This window comes from Neodiprion lecontei, chromosome 3, assembly GCF_021901455.1.
Source record: "Neodiprion lecontei isolate iyNeoLeco1 chromosome 3, iyNeoLeco1.1, whole genome shotgun sequence".
Classification (NCBI taxonomy): Eukaryota; Metazoa; Arthropoda; class Insecta; order Hymenoptera; family Diprionidae; genus Neodiprion; species Neodiprion lecontei.
The window spans coordinates 37,449,768-37,467,272 of record NC_060262.1 but is presented as its reverse complement, the minus strand read 5'-3'; the positions used below and the strand labels follow the sequence as shown (position 1 = coordinate 37,467,272).

Below are 17,505 nucleotides of genomic sequence, written 5' to 3'. Positions count from 1 at the left end.
TTTCGAACCCTTTCCTAGCCACGCTCGAAATTTATGTCCACTTCTCAAAATTGTTTTTCTCTCTCTCGCTCTCTCTGTATGCATATATCTACATTATAATGCTATATGTATAATATATAAAGGAGTACGGTAATCGACGATAAATCAAACCCGGTATCTTTCGCCTAATGAGTTTTTAGTGGCCAGTTTTCACCACTCGCATTAGTGATTCATTCTGATTTTTAATCAATTCATTAACACTGCTCCCCGGCCTTCTTTTCGCTCTCCTTCGGTCGGCCGTATCGTTTCGTAAGCCCCTCGCCATCGAAGAAGACGATAATAACATATAAATGAATGAATCCGCGCGGTTTAAAATATCATTACCAATCGATCGTGCTCGCAAGGTTCTTGCCGCTTCCTTTTCCTTTCGAAAACGGAGATCCCGGCTTAAAAATCGAAACGCATCAAGCACGTTTGATTGATACCAACAAGGAATAATACGAGGGAGAAAATTGGCGACAAAATGAAAAGGAAATAGTAATAAATAAATAAAAAATAATGATGTAACAAATCCCGAGCGGGCTTGAGGGAGAATTTGTGCGGTAGGCGAGAGGTTAAGTAGCCCTTAACCCTCGGGGATTCTCGATCGGTGAAACGATCGGTCCTCGCTTCCGTGGTCTCGGAACACCTCGCGGGTGAGACTCCGCGGGAGGCGACGACCCCCGCGGTGTGCGGATGACTCCTGGAGCCTCCGTTCGACGATCGCGCGCTTCCAGGGGCCGCGGCACTTCCGCTACGGACAACCGCGTGCCGGAACATCCTTCGTCCCATCACGAACCGCCTGACGAGAGGCGTTGTTTTTTTTCGAAGCATTTCGAGAAACGCACAATTTTAATCGCAGACTTATCCGTGCACAACGATGAAAAAAAAGCAAAACCGCCGAACAGAAACTTCTTTTTTTTTTAAATTTAATTTGGACGATTTCGTTACACGAGGATAAATCGGATTCGATTGAACGTGAAATTTCCACAACAATAATCGTACCGCGAGCAAAATCAGCTTGTTACAATCCGCGAAGCGTTGAATTGTATATTTGTATAGGGTTACAAATTCGCTTTGAAACGATAAATGTTTATTTATTTTTCTTACACGATTCGATGGGTTGTAAGAATTGTAACAAGCCTATAATCGAGCTGGAGGCGCCCCCGGAATTGGCCCTGTAATTTCCAATATCTATCGTAAGCGATTATTCGGCACGAAATGAAATTAGCTAAATGGGTATTTGGTAATTTTTTACTCGTCTTCACGTCAGGATAAACCGATGAGAATCGCGTGTGTGGTAGCTCGGACCGAGCGTTTGAAACGAACGAATTAAGTATACACCGCGGCGCTGCGAAGCTCCGAAAGAATCATGCTTCCCAGCTTAACTACGTGCAATCTTTTTCACTACACCGCACGATGTTTTATAATTGTTCCCCGGGACGGATGTAATTCCTCGGCCGCAGCAGCGCGTGGAAGAGGATTCGGAAGACGGATCTATTAGGGCTTTGGCTCACGGCTCTCGTCCCGCTTTCGGCTCTTCGCTCTTGGCCCTGTTGCAGGGTTAGCCCTGTAATTAACCGGTAGCTCTTTTACTCATGAGCGAGAGGGACGCCGATACCTACACCGTAGAGCAGCGAACGTTTAACGCTCTGCTTTTATTGGCCGCTTATTGGTTATTTTTGGCCCTCGGCGCCTCCAGCGTGCGCCGGCCCCTCGAGCCTTCCGGAAAACGGAAGTGCCAGTTGAAGGTATCCCAGTACCGATGAGCGTGTTTGACAACTCCCTCGGACTCTCTCGTAATCCCTGCTTCGACGCGTTTCGATACAATATCCACTCGAACGCTGCTTTTTTTCTTCTTATTCTCGGTTTTGTCCGACAAGAATAGGTCGCGCTGCGATATAGCCGGCTGATTTTGACAAAAAAAAAAAAAATAATAAAATTTACACACTCTTGGAGCTAAACAAAGAAAGCCGTGTTTCGGCGTTTTATCGAATGGGCATTTGTAGACAAAGATAGATAATAAAAACAGGTTTTTCATGTGTTCTAAAAGCAATATCTGCCTCGTACATGAAGAATTATCGGTGTGTCGTAAGAAGATTTTGAGTGACTTTTTTTTTAACTTGGTCTATGAATGTGTCAAATTTTTATTGTCGTACAGCGTGACCTCTCCTTGTGAAAAATCGCTTCCGCATGCGTGTCGTGCCTTGTACAACGTTTTTCAGAAAATGTTGAATTATTCATCGACAAATCGTTCCCCAACATTCGTTCAACTCTCAGCCGATTAATTGCGGCATAGAAAAAGCTCGGCGAGGGTGTGGAGATTGTGTTTCGTTTACCCCGAGCTCCCGCCCTCTCGTGTAAGGTGAACCCCCCTGTCTATTTCGCTCACTGTTTCGAACCACTCGAGTCCAGTGATACTCGAAATCCCGGGCGGGTGCCTCCTAACAAAACCAAAGTCTACAGTGGTACAGTATCATGATTTTATACCGGCACGTGCCAAGCGACGCTGTTTTGTTTAGTAAGTGAAGAGCTCTCGATATATACCACTTTGGGCATCGTTGGTCCCATTAGACTCGTTGGACGGTGAAAAACGCTCGAGGTTGATTTCCATGGCGCGATTAGCGGCTCGCGATGCGACCGTGAAAAGTGCCATTCCAACTGCTGTGTGGTGACTGAAATTTGTGGTATTCGAACGAACGTAGACGTCGTAAAATACGGGAGCGCTTCCTGAGTGACGACCCATCGGACCTGAGGAACAAATCATCCTGACGATGTTGACCGAACTACAACCGGCCCGCAGGTGTTTATATTAGGGGGGGCAGAATATAGCTTTGGGGTTAAAAACGATCCGCAATTAACACCATAATCACTGGCCCAGGTCAAATTGGATTATTTTTACGAGCTACGTTTCAATCAACCTCCTATCAACGTCGCCTTGAGCTACGAGCGGGAAAATTCAGCCCTGCAATTACTGCATTAATTAAATCAATAATACATTCTCACCGCAGTTCATCCGGCGCTGGTCCTTGATAATTGCATCGAAATCGGTCAATCCGGAGACTGATTCCTCGGCTAGACAAGTGCAGGGAACGAGACACTAGGCTGTCATGCTCGTACGGGGAATCCTATTTCTGGTACTTGAAGGGTCGATTTAAGCCATTTTGTCGTCTGGCCGGTCCGCGTTGTTCGACGATAGCGAAGATCAGGGAGTGAGTATCTCATTATAACGCCTGTTTGGGTGCGTCTCGATGTTTTTCGTCCCCGTGTAATCATCCAGCTAACTCTCCCCTGACACAGGGTATTATTTCCACCTAGAGAAACCGAAAACTGATGGTTAATTATACTCGCCCTGGGTAACTGATCTCGAGCCGTGGTACAGGGCAAGGAACCGGACGCGCTGCAGAGTTTGCCGCGAGGGTCTTTTTTAGTCCAGGGCACGCGCCGCCACGTGGGCCCCTCCTGCAAGTCCGTCGCACTCTTCGGTCTTACTTTTCGTACAAGAGAAAACGAGCGCTCTTACGACCGCCGATTGTTAGGCCGATGCACTCGAGAGTCGAAGGAGTAAACGTGCTTCCCTTTTCGATCCGCTCCAATTAAACAACTGCTGGAAAACGCCGGTGAGATCATTCAATCGAGCAAGTGTCCGAGCCGATCGCGAGCCGATGTTGGCGGCGGGGATAAAAGCTCCGATACCAAGACCTACGGTTAAAAGGTGGTCCCTCGACTCTTCTTTCTACTCGTCGCGTAAATTCTCCGCTGCTGCTGCAGCGTCGCGGTCTTGTTGTTGTTGTTGCTGTTGCTCGACTGCAGATTCGTGACTCCGGAATAACTCCGGCGCAGAGTCCTCGTTGGCTTCTACGCCGGTAATATCAGGTCAGTATAAAATAAGTACAGAGCGGAAGGTATACGAAATTTTTATCCCGGAGCCAAATGCAATCACGAGATGTGAATTTGTGTAAAAGACAGCTGCGCGCGTGCGGATCCCGCGTATATTCTTCGACTGCTGCCCAGTCTCGAACCGAACGCTCGGCTCCTTCGTCGTTAGCTCGCTAAAGTATGCTAAGAGATTTCAAACCGCCATATAACCCCGTATAACCAGTCTGTCGATCAGTCCAGCCCGCGACGCCAGAGGCTAAGAGTAAGATTTTGGATTCCATTTTTTTTTTTTGGCTAACTATTGAGATTTTTCCTCCTTGCTTCTTTCATTCTTCGCACGGGTATTGTGCGGAATTTCGCATACTCCTATACCGCCAATTTGCATCGTTATGCGTTTCGACCGCATTCTGCATTCCCCGCATGCACCAATCTTGCCATGTCCGTATGTTTGCGGCATTTTGACGCGTTCGTCGCGTCGATCTTCATCGCAGTTCGACGAACGCGTTTGACGATGATTTAAGCGACGCGTCGTCTCAATTAGTCACGTGCCGATTACAATCGGTTTCAATATCACTCGTTGTTATCTGGATTCTTCTCACAGGGTGAAAAATTACGTGAAGATAGGATCTTTATCGACAAGTTGGACACGTTTCGGTTCTTTCACAACGCCGAATCCGGCGCAGTCCATTTCCGGAAGTGAGGCTGAAATCGTTTGGATCGATAATCGAGCCGGTTGGATCGTTATTTTATTCAGATAAACTTGTGGTCTGATATATCCCGGAGGCTTCGTACCCGAAGAAGAGACGCTTCTTATGAAATATTATGCTAATACTTAATTGATATCTCTCGCGGTGAATATCTCATCCCACCTTTCGACAGATCGTACAGTTTTCAAAACCAGTGCAGGAACAATGTTCCTTCTCTTTTTAGCCCAACCTAACGAATACGTGAATCGTCACGGGGAAAGTTCTTTTATTGTATTTGAATAGTATCTCGCTCCCATCGATACGCTCGTAATCGGAGCTGAAACCCCCGATCGTTCAAAAATACGAAAATGGAATGGAACATGAAACCCAGTACTCGTAAGCTTGCACCCTTTATGCACCGCGATGCAGCGATAGTATCGACGCGAGGGTGAGTTGAACCCGGTTGGAGAGAGCTTCGGGCTGATAGATGTTGGCTAATTATGTGGTCGGGTAGTCCTGGCCTCGACTGCCCAGGAAGAGTCCTTACAGTCCTTCCTTACCTGCCTCGCCCTCAGCCATATCGCTCACGACCACCCATTGGCACTCAAATTCTGTACATCTTCAGCCCATGTGTCTTCTTACTCGGGTTCAATCCACCCAACCAGTGATGATACAACGAGATTGAATACAGCGAAGGGGACGAGAATGGAGCGACGAAAGAAACTTGCGCAAGGAATTGGAAAAGGGGATTTGCTCGAACATCGTCAGATGAAACGAGCTCATGCTGATCCGGACGATGGGTTGAGAGTCGCTGCGTGTATATGCATGCAACAAGCGTCGGATGACTTCGCAAAGTCAAGGTAAAGGTATGCACGCCACGAGCTGCACTGCGCCGGCAGGTCCGCGAGGAGCTGAGGGAGAAACCAGAACCAGAAGAAGAAGAAGAAGAAGGAGAAAGAGAAGAGGTGGAGGAGGAGTAAGAGAGTCGGAGCGAACCGTCTGGTACGCGGAGGAGGAACTGGTCCGTGATCTGGAGCCGCCTGACGCCGGGACGCTGTTGTTTGTGTTTTATATTGGCATAGTCAATTATTCAAGTGGCAGTACGGTCAGCCTTCTTACGTATAAAGTCTAGCCTTCAGCGACGGTCGAGCAAGCTGCTGACTTCAACTCCCAGGCAACGCGCGATTCGCCCTCCGTTTGTCCCGGCAACGCGCGTTTCGTGTGTAACTATACTCGATCCGTAAAATTTGGATTGATTACATCCGGCGTTGTTTTATCCAATTGTTTTGCAACGGCTCAAGTTTCGTTGTACCGGTGGTACTTCGAGGGAGTAATTACTCCAGCAACAATATTGCGTCTCTATTTTCGCCCTCGTTGCCAGCTATGGCAACAACTATAGTGAATGCCCCAATAGCAATGTCACGCGCAAGTCTATCGGCAAGCTTCTCAGACTGTTCATTACTGATTATCCCCCAGGTTACGAACGATACAGATCGGCGAAGGCTCCGATTCCACTCCAGAGACTAAATTCTGCATATCACTTTCTCTCCTCGGGGGTACTGGAATTTTCCGAGGCTTCAATCATTAGCTTGTCGAAAACTGCGAGATCATTTTCATTGGTACTTGATCCATTTTCAGTTCTGAGGGCCATCGTCAATCAGTCCAACACACCGCGACAACGTAATTGATCGTATTTTTCTGGCTTCCAATGCACCTCGAGCTTCGCCATCACTCACTCTTCTCTGTACCAGGAAATAATGCGGGAAACGTTGAGAATAGGAGCACCGCCACGTCTACAAGCACCGAGCTCTAGTCTCGTTCTGAAATCTATTGGCAGGTGTTCAAGAGCCGACAATGACCGCTTCTCTACCTATCCGTACAGCCTTCAGCGATCTTTGAATCTATAGTTACCGGGCAGCATAGTTTAACGCGCAACTGCATCTATGGTTCGCCAATTTACCCTTCGGCGACCGATGGGTAGTTGATCTACGAAGGTTTCTGTCAGTTGAACCGATCCTGAGCTTGAACGCGAGAAGTGCTGCTCTTGTCGTGCGGGTCTGGAGAGACTTAGACGCTGCGTTGGTATCGCGGCAATTGCTGAAAGAGAAAGCCAAAAAAAAATTGCTCGTACGCGATCAGTTTTACGATTTTCCAAGGAATAGCCGTCGGTCTTTGCGTGGCTGTCGAAACCGTCTTCTCGTTCTTAGACGTTGTCCACGAATTAGCAAAAGTTTCTGCGCAAATTCTGACCTCCAAACGATCATTCTGACCTTGCACATACTCCGTCGGAGGATCGGTCGAGCGTTTCTATGTATATCCTGTAGCGGGGCACACGTACGACGATCTCGATGTTTGAAAGTTTCGAAGGATGGAGGCGTTCGGTGGTACTGGCCCTGTAATTGGGCCCAAACTCTTGACTCGGCTCGACCGGCAAAGATTATACACCCGCATGTCCCGGGGGCCCGAGCAGCCGAACGTCTTGTGTAATATATTGTGCTGCAGATATATCTGATTCACGAGAAGGAAGGTAGGTACTGTTCAAGCTGCAGGTTCTTGCGCGGCGCGGTGCCCGAGTTTTCATTCCGCGCCGTGCAGACGTTCGGAAACCTCTTCGCGAAAAATACTCGTACTAAATTGCAAAAAATTCGCCATTGCCCGGGTCGATGAGTCTTATACGACGAGCGGCAATAAACTCGGCCGAGATTCCGTGCACCGTTCCTCGGCGATCGCCTCCGAGTTCTTTTTCCTCTCCCGCAGCGACTCGAGGGTGTTCGAAGGGCGAAGAAGCTCGAGACCAATAAGGGCGAACCACGGGTACCTGTCGATATTAGACGCTGTAGCTGCTGCAATTAACGTCGATTCCGTTTTTTATCAAGGCTCCGCGGCCGCCGTTATTGGAAGCGGATCGGTACCGCACCTCGGATTCGAAGAAAGGCTTCTCGCCGGACGGCATCGCCGTCTTAGCCAAGGAAGATGGCCACGCCCGTCGCGGATGCCCGATACGCAACCCGTGCCGTGGCTCGACCTACCAGCTCTTCAGGACCCTCTCTCTCCCACCGCGATTACGCGCTCCTGATGCTTTTATTGCGATTGAATCCCCCATCGTCGTTGCCGCTGCAGCCTGTCTTGACGCCGGTTACTCCGCGGAGGAGTAACTCCAGCTATCCGTAGGTTGTCTCGCCGACGCGCAAACTCCGCAAGTCTCGCAGGGCTTTCGGCTTTCCGGCTTACGAAGAGAACGCCGCCACCGCCTTGTTCTCCCGCATAGCTCGCACCTTTCCTTATCCTCCTTCCGCTTTCAAGTGCTTTCCGACACCTGTAAGCTGCGTCTTTCTCCTCTTCCATCCGACGCGGTTCACGCCGCACTCTTGCGAGGACCTCCTCCGCACGCGGGAAGCGATCCGCTCATGCTACTCGCGTACCCCGAGGCTCATCAACCCGATGCCTCCGTGATCCTCTAATTACAAGATGGTGGCGGTGCGTACATGGCGTCAGACTCGGTTCGTGCTCCGGGGTGTCTAGGGTCTTCCATAATTCACAACGCAAGGCACAATGGCGAGAGGCAGCCTCTTTCTACCCTGGTTTGCTTGGTCGTTTTTAACATTCGCGCTTTTGACCTTTCCCGCGGAACGTAAAATCCCCAACAGCTAGATCACGCGGACTCATGCGGTGCCAGAAACCGAACGACGCGAGACGTCTTGAGGGGTAGATCGATACGAGGGTGAGGGAGAAGAATGCAGAAAAAGCTCTTTTCCCAATCTACTCAGCGAAGCGGGGTATCGGACGTTTTTTTATCCGCGTTAGCCGCACATCTCGGGAGACCTGTCTCAGCACTCTTTCATTTTATCACCTACTTTGTCACCCCAAACTGTCACGACCTAAAAATCTCCTCCCTCATGCCTCCGCCCCGTGTCGTATCATCGGAGGAAATATAGTGCGGGTCGTGATAGGATTTCACATATTATGGGACTTGGTGCTACACGATGGGAAATAAAATTCCCGAGCGTGGATTGGTGGTGGAGTTGAATCTTAGAAACGTTTGAAAACGAGCTTCGAGTATGAACTGTGAATAATTTTTCACTCTTCCGTGAGCTATCCCTCCGTCAAGGGATATTTTTTCTCGCTAAGTTTGAATCAAGATTGCAAGACTGCAGTTGTAGTTACTATTTCGACACTTACTGTTCGTAAACGCGTTTTTGCTTGACCAAGGTGAACGTGGTACCCGATAGGAAAGCTCCTGGGACAGATTCGACGCAACGGCGTGAAAAGGCTAAGACGAGACACGGTTGCAATTCGTCCCGGGTCACGAAATCCGCGTGGGAGGGTGTTAAGCTGTACGTACGATATAAAATAGCGTGCGGTATGGTATATAAAGACATTCGAAGAAGCGGGGTGTAGTCGGAGGTATCTCGGGGACCGCGAGGTGGTGGGCATTGTTTTCTCCCGTTCGCCTCAAGGGTGCGGGCTTCTTCAGGGTGCCGGCGTCCTACCGAGCGGCCCACGCCGACTGCTGCTGCTCATCGACGTCCCGACAGCCGCGGGACTCGTGAGGCCCAGAACCCGGATCGCCGCGTGGCCCTTTCTCCCCGTCGCCGGTCTCCCTCCCCGCCTCTCCTCTCGCCCTCTCGCCCTCTCGTCCTCTCATCCTCGGCTAGCGGCGTGGGTGTGCGTGCCGCCGGTTCGGCTGATAATCGTATGTAAATCGCGTCCAGGATTTTTTTATCCTGTCGTACCAACGGCGCGAGTGTTAAGCTCCGCGGAGACCGAGACGAGGACGGTTAGTCTTCCCCGCGGCATCCCCGTCTGCTCCGACCGGCGTATCTCGAGACCCAGAGATCGAGGAGCCGCGTGTGTTACCTGTAAACAAATTATCCGGACCTTAGGTCGAAGGTCTATTGAACTGAGGCGATCTCTCCTATATACCTGCTAATTTCCATATTTCTCGACCCGCAGCCATGCACCGAGAAGCCGCGGACCGGCCTTTTCCCAAACCGAACTCAGGCGACATCGCATCGCCGTCTTTTTCTCACTTATAATTTGACCGGAATATTTGCAGACTTGTTAAAAATTTTTTGCTCGTGCGTCGAATATCGTCGTATTTTCAATCACTAGCTGCTTGTGGGAAAAGTGTGAACTCGAACTGGCTTGGACTACGGCATGGGTGTAACGGACAAAACAGTCTCAATAGCCCAGAGAAAGAAGAAGAAAATCTGAGAATCGGTTTTTATTTTTGCACTATGCATACTTTCGAATCCCACGTTGCCGATTGTGTATACCGATGGTAAAAAGTCGAGAGGTGTATTTTGCGAGATTCTTGCTTATTACTGACAATGTTATCGACGGTTCGTATTGGTAACAATTTTTTCCCTTATTCACGTTCCGCAGTTTCATCAGCGTTTCACAATAACGCTTTTGTAACAAGTTGAACCGAGCACCAATTATCGATCCGAAGCCTCTCGAATATACAGCCACAGCTGAGTTATGAGCGTTCAAAATATGCCTAGTTATTCTTGATACGCCGAGTGACTGAAAGTTTCAACGATACATCTATTTTCTCATTTTGTGATGCGAGGTTGGTTTGAGTAGGTTCTCGCTGCCGGAAGGCAGGCTAATTTTTACTCCATACGGCACGCGCAAGTACCGGAAGAAGTCGGATTTTCATCCGAATCAATCCTCCCGTGCCTGCACACCAGTAAACTGCGCATATTGGTAAAAATTCCACGACCTAGGTCGTTCTACGGAGTCAAATTTTCACTCGCGTCCTGAAAAAGTGAGACCAAACGTCAAACGTATATTACGGGCACGTAGTCGGCTCAGGTTTCACTCTCTCCTCTTATTTTCCCCGACGTGATCTTCTCGTAGAAAATATGAAAGGAGCGCATGTTTCAAAGTAAGGACTACCCGTCGAAGCGCGGGGGAGGTAACCTAACCCAGAACAGTGTATAACGCACACTCTGACGCAAGCACGGACTCGCAGGAACATAGATAATACATCGACCGGTACGCGGTCGACCATCTCGTTTTGTCGGCTCTATACTCACCGCGTAATCACAGTGCCCCCTGGCGTTGTGGGGGGCTCGATTCTTCTCGAACGGTAGGGCGGGGGTCCGGAGTCGCTGGGGTGCGGGGGAGGCACCGGGGTGCAGGGGCGAGGGGTCGAGCCCACATTCACCTCCGCCTCCGCCCCCGCTAACCCCGTCAAACCCGCCGCCCCCGCCGTCCGACCGAGGAGATTACACCCCCGAGGCAGAGGCATCGCGTGTCAGGCCCCTCTTACGCTTCTACGCCCTCCGCGGCACTCCGGGACTTGTGCTGCAACGGGCCCCGGCTCGCTCTTCGGGGCTTACGACCGGCCGGTATATGCCCATTGCCCATGTACTCGCACAACCCGCGGGTGGTTACATGCCACATATGTACTCACGGAGTACGGATAGTAAGGGCCTCACCTAACCTCGTCGACATCCCGGTGTGTGCACACGTAACTACGGGCCAGCCCTTACGCTGCAAAGCGATGCGCGCGTGTGTTTGTGCCGATGTTGTATCGTCGATGTGGGTTCCACGTAACACGTTGCAAGTACGACTCGATGTACTTACACCCGGGATACCGTGCTCTAGGAGCGGTTGTCTCGGCTGGATTATCAGATAGTTCACCGTGCCTGTGTGATGTTATATACCTATAACCGCCCCCTTTCGCGGGATCATCTTCGCCTTGGCGGATTCTTGTTTCCCGGCCTCTTCTTCCATCGACGATACCAAGGTATGAGCGCCGGACGGCCGTCTACTACTACTGGTGTGTTTATCGTTATCTGTGTATACTGCAAGTAGTGCACCATTTAGGTTCTAGCTTGTAGGAGAACGAGTTTGCGCGGAAAATGGCCGTTAGCCTATGTTGAAACGACCGATATCGTCGATTATGATATAAGATTTCTGTTGCGAATTTATTGGTGCAGTAAGAAATTACCTGGTTGGTTTATTCATTTTTTTTTTCATTTTTTACAATAAGAGTCACTTTGGTGTCAAGTTGGAATGTTTATATACATGTGCGACAAGAAACATTGACATGTACATAGTGTTTGATATCATTTGGAAAGGTCAAGTCGATTGCTATTCTTTTCGCTAATACATGTACTAAACTTGAGAAATTTTATCAATTGGTTCATCGAATTTGCCATTTTTTTTCTGTTATTTTGTGTAAAAGTACTACAGTGTACTTACTTTACCGTATCGAGGTTTGAGAAGTAATGAAATAACGATGAAAAGAGAGTAGGATATTTTTTCTGTTCTCTTTCGAGTAATTACGGAATTCGATACAGAAACTGAAGCACGTCGGAAAACAAACGGAGAATTCTACAGAAAAAACAGACTTAAGATTCGTTGCACTTAGGCTATCGTTCTACGAACGTAATCCAGGTTCAGATAAGCAACGCTCAGCTTGAAAATTAATTTAACAAAATTTGTGGATGCTAAAGATTCTGATTGAAGAAACTCCCACAATTATTTCTTCCTTGAATCTGAAAAGCTCTGTACCGTAATAAATTGCGTTGCCTTTCCGCGACTTTTTTGCAAACTGACCAGAATAGTAACAGTAACATTACGCGCAACTGAGAGAGAGAGAGAGAGAGATAGAGAAGCGTTTATTTGCCCTAGGACAAGTCTCCTCCGCCGGAAATATGAACGGTACATAGACAAAACAGAAAAAGATGAATAACTTCGACTGAATCGTAAAGAAGCACGAAGTTAAAATTAGCACTGAACGAAGAAAGTAGGAGGAAAGAGAACAGAACTATAGATAAACGAGAAGATAGATGAAAATAAACAGATATAGAATGCAGAAATGTAAAAATAAATAGGAACACATATAAAATGTATAAATAAAAAGAAAAAGAACATAAAATAAAAATAAGTAGAAATGAAGGCATAAAAGTGGTGAAATAAAATTGAATGAAATAACAAAATGAAAGACGAGAAATAAATAGATGATACATACATCGATAGATTAAAACAAAATATCAATAAAACGACCGGTATAAAAGTACAAATAAAATTAACACAATAGTGAAAAATAAATCAGGTTAAAATAGAACAAAATAGATTATAGACCGAGAAAGAGAGAGAGAGAGAGAGAGACAGAGGTCGTGTTAGAGAAACACGAGCCCTTGAGGGGTTAAGTAGAGTCGGTTTTTCCATCCGCATCTGTCTACACGCCGTATAATAAAAGCAATGCAGTAAAACTGGCGCGGCTCTTCCGAGGTTACGGAGAAAATGGCTCACAGCTTGCGTACGCGAAACGTGCCTTGCAAAATGAAGTCAATGAAACGCGGAGAGCGCGGCGCGATAGTTTGTCTCCGGTCTTGGCTCTCAGGGCGTCCGATAGCCGTGCGAATTTACTCGAATGCACACCGTGACTCAGACATCCGCAGATAAGCCCATTATGTACTTGTGCGTTGAGCGGATAATTTAAGAACGGAAGTCGTAGTAATAGAGTTATTAAACCGAGCGGTCTTGAAGGCGTGCATCTACCTGCAAGCTCCGCGGCATCCCCTGCGCAACGAGCACCGATATATTTCACGCTCGAACTGCAATCCTTTAGCGGATACGCGTCGACTCACAAACCGCAGCAGGAGAGTGAAAAACGGTAAGGAATAAAGATCCGTCCAGACGTTGTTCGAGAATAGCGCGTCGTTACGACTGACAGAAATTGCGGAATTTTATCCGCATAATTCTCGAGGCGTAATCACGAGTCCGAGTAACGAGCGAGACGTTCGCTCGTTTTGCCAAGACGGACGGTGTGGTTATTGTCGTCTTTATACTCTGGCGGAGAGATCGACGCGCGTCTTTGCCTCTGGAGCAGCAGGTGAACCGAGGATCTGTCGTGATGGGCTCAAATTATAAAAGCTGCACCCGGTGCAAGGCTTACATGAATTGAAATCTCGCGGCCCGATTTCGGTGCAATTTCAAAGAAAGTCCCGTTCCTCATCCCGGGACTATTATATAAAATATATCCCAGACGCCATTCAAGGAAATAATGTCCCATATCTCGTGCAGATAATTCCCCAATTCGATTCCTCCGTCGATAATTTCCTAATAGTTCCACCCTCGTCTTTGGCTGTCAGGTGAGCCGAGATCCGACGGAGAGGAGAGGAGAGACAGAGGTGATGCGCTCTCTTCGACGCCGGATCCTTCGCCAGGAATTAAAGGTCAAATTAGACCAGCCTGTGTGTTTCCACGTATACGTTGTAGCCGTGCCTGTGTGTACGAAAAGGACCGGAGACCGTTTGCCGAGGACCTTGACGAGGGGCTTGAAATGATTTTTACTTTACCTCGGAAAGAGATCGTCTGCGTGTACGTTGCGTATTAACACGTATACCTACTTGTATAACAACGCAAGCTTGCCATTATCCTGGGGGGTGTCTGCCGTACAGTGCGGTCAAAACATACACGCGCGCAAAAAAGACACGAGAGATTCGCTTTGACGGTGTCCAGTGTTTATTGTAAGCGAAGACGAAGTAAAAACTAGCCGATCATTATACGTGTATACCCTTGATTCGGGGATGAGAATCAGCGGCTGTGGAATTAGAGGTTGTAAAAATGTGTGTCATTTACCAGCAAGCTTTATAAACGACTCTTTATTTGATAATAATTGATGCAGAACCGCCATAAACACTCGTTTTCTCGGATCTTGGCAGCCTCATTTTGTCATTTCTACCTCTACTTTTACGTATGCCTGCGTGATATACCAGCACGTTTATACCTCAAACCTCTTCCTTTTTCCCTCCTTCATCCCTCCTGCGGTTCGCGGTTCGTACGCCGCATCCTACGACTAAGATTGGCATGATTCGCTCGTTGTAACAACCGGGCGTAAAGCTGAGGCAATCTCAGGTACACACTCAACTGTCGTTAGCCAAACCTTCAGCTTTTTGCGTTATATCCAATTAATCGGCAAAAAATCGCTGTCCAAATTGCCGGCGAGTCGTCGCGTCTCGGAATGGCTACTTTCTCGCGAACCCTAATCACAGTTAACATCAAAGAATCGCAATTAGAACGAAAACTCGGCGTAATTTCACATCTCCATTAGCGAAATTTGGGTGACCCGACGTTCGCGCCTCGTTGTCGGATTTCGTCACGATGTCTAATAATTCAAAAATCGTAGGTCCGGTGTGTTTGATTACGCTGGATGAGAGCTGGAGGAGCGAAGGATCGAGAGAGAAGAGAGACACGCATTTACCGGCGGTCGTATATAGCCGGGTATGCGGCAATCCTGCACCCGCCCACAAGTTCTTGGTACAACGAAGCACCAAAACCACAAATCTATAATTTGCCGCCGGGATGCGTATAATAATCTTTGAATACCAGAAACTATCCTATTCATTATTTCGATCAGTGCGTTTGCTACCAACCGTCGAATCGCCGAGGCTGCTCTTCCCTTCCCTCCCTCCCCCTCACCCCATTCCATCAAACGAATACAAAAGCATAAAGTATAATATGAATCCCCGTCATTATGCTAATCCTCGAAATGATAGTCCACCGAAACTCGCGGAATGCCGTATAGCTCTGTGCCTTCTCTGAGGAGGTGGATCAGCATTTCGGAGGCATTCGTATATCCGAGCCGATGTAGTTAGTTCGGAAGTATCATCGATTAGCCTTCGCCTCCGTAAACCGCGGAGGAATACAAACTGCTCGCGTAAAAATGATCATGAACAGCTTGGAGTAAAGAGAATTTTCAAACTTTCGTCATCGCGTCCGTTTCACTGTGTGTCGATCGGTTGGTCTTGGCCACGTTTGCTAGGCGACGAAGATGACTCGGAGACAAAGGTATCGAACTTATATGTATACATGTATACGTCGAGTTTCAGGCTGTTGCAATTTTTCGGTCTGGAACCACCCACGCGTCGGCTCTCGTGAGTTACGGCCGTGACGGGACGTTCGATGCGCACCTGATCCACGATAATCGCCTCTAATCTTCCACTTTGCTCTTTCGTTGGGCATTACCTCCCTCCCTTGCCGAATGCCGTATAAATCTCTTAGCGATCATAAATCAACCTTGGTACAGCGTAGAAAGTTTAGATAAAAAGGAAAAGAACAATAGAGGAGGAAAAGTGGTGTAAGAAATGAAAAAACAACACTCCGCGTAAATTATGACACCCTGAAACTTCCCGGCATTTCGAACTCTGGATGCTCCCCAGATTTATAAAACTTGACGTTGATTTTTGTGTACTCCAGTGTCTTGCTGGTTCAGTCTTTCCATGATCCTGGATCAACCTTCGTCTGGAGTGAATGTAGATTCTTGCATGATTGGTTGAACGTCGTAAGGTCAAGACACTTGCCGGTATCTGTATTATCGTTTGGACTGTTGGACTTACTATTCGAATCTCTAGAATAAACTATTCGCTGGATTCGAAGCACCTCGGTATGAGAATAGATGCGATCATCATCGTCGTCATCGTCATCATCATTATTTAGATGCAAAGAGATGAAGGCAGCTGGGACGTTCCGGCAGTATAAGTTGGCGGAGTAGAAGGAGAGCTTAGATCAATCAACTTGTGCGAGAGTCGCTATGTGGAGGAATAAATGTACCGGGTGGTTGGTAAACACGAAACGCCGAAGGAGGAACGAGGAAATTAGTAGTGCGTATGATCGAGAGACGTTTTGTAAGCCTTGAGCGATATGGCTCCTACAGAGCCAGTAAGCTGCGAAGCCACTTCAAGCCTTCTTGCATAAGGACCCGAGGGTCCGGTGCAGCATGGTGAGCCGAGGTCCTGCCCACGCAGACATTCCCCGTCCGTCCGTCCGTCCGTCCGTCCGTCCGTCCGTCAGTCCGTCGGTCCGTCGGTCCGAGGCGCAACTTGAGTGCAAGAGCCGCGAGAGCCACGACGCAGGTTGCATGTCCTTAGGGCTCGAGTGCGCAAAAGGCCCGGTGTTTTCGACCATTTCGCCAAAGTTGGGGGCCGATCCTCATCTCGAGTAAATGAGAGTCCTCCGCCTCCCCCATACTTTCGCAAGTTGCTTAAACTTTTTACAAAAAACCCCTTCAATTTCTGTGCCAAGAAGAACGGTGTGCTCTTATACGAAGAATTCGGGCAAAAAGGAACCGAAAGGGTTTATAAGCTCGCGCTCGCTCTAATCGGAGGGGGCAGTTCAGCTTCAACGTCGATCTTCGACGTGGGACTGAATTGAAACGTAGAAATTAACCGAGCGTCAACCGTACCGTGCGTCTTGTCGCGTATAGCGTCGAAAAGCAGGAGCAGAAGAAGCTCACCGAGATACATGTATACATCCGTGCTGAAGAGTAATTCTGATTTGAAATTCAAATCTGATTTCAATTCGAATACCTACCAACGTTGCGGACAGACCGCGTGGCGTGGATCTAGTGGATAATCCACTTCGCCTCGTATCGCCGCCAGGTCTTCTCCCTCGCTTCGCGGATCGTAGCCATAACATGTAACCGTTTTGTCATGCGTTCGTTATTCAGCCGTGCTTCGGACGCCACTCGCCACTCACTTCGAAGAAATAGAAGAGGAGTCGGTAAATTCTGCGGAGTGAAATCGACGTCGAGCTTCTTCCGTTTTATGCACACTACCAACCTCTATCGGTGTAATCGTCGCGAGAATTTCGAGCCGAGGTTAAAATCGAGATATGAGAAAATTGAGTAAATTGGACGGGATGACACGTAAGCGAGGGTGAAAATTCCCATTCGCGTGTCTCTTCGTAGTCTGGTTTTGTAACTGTTCCATGGCGCCACTCAAAATTACAAGCCTACCCGCGTCCCCTGCTCGGAACACCAATAATTATATACTTTGTAGGTTCGGTCTTGTAAGGGATCCTTACTCTTCCTTGCGTCAATGTTTAGGGTTTTATAGGGCCGGGGTTAGCTAATGAAAAGGTTAGTTGACCCCGACAGAACGCCCTGGCGCCTCTTCTGACA

General features: G+C 48.3%; 1 protein-coding gene across 1 annotated transcript in view; it reads left to right on the top strand.

The window, feature by feature from the left end:
• The window catches only part of LOC107224611 (transcription factor AP-2-epsilon), a 216,315-nt gene that overhangs the window by 46,743 nt on the left and 152,067 nt on the right, over positions 1–17,505 (top strand). The window lies entirely within an intron of this gene.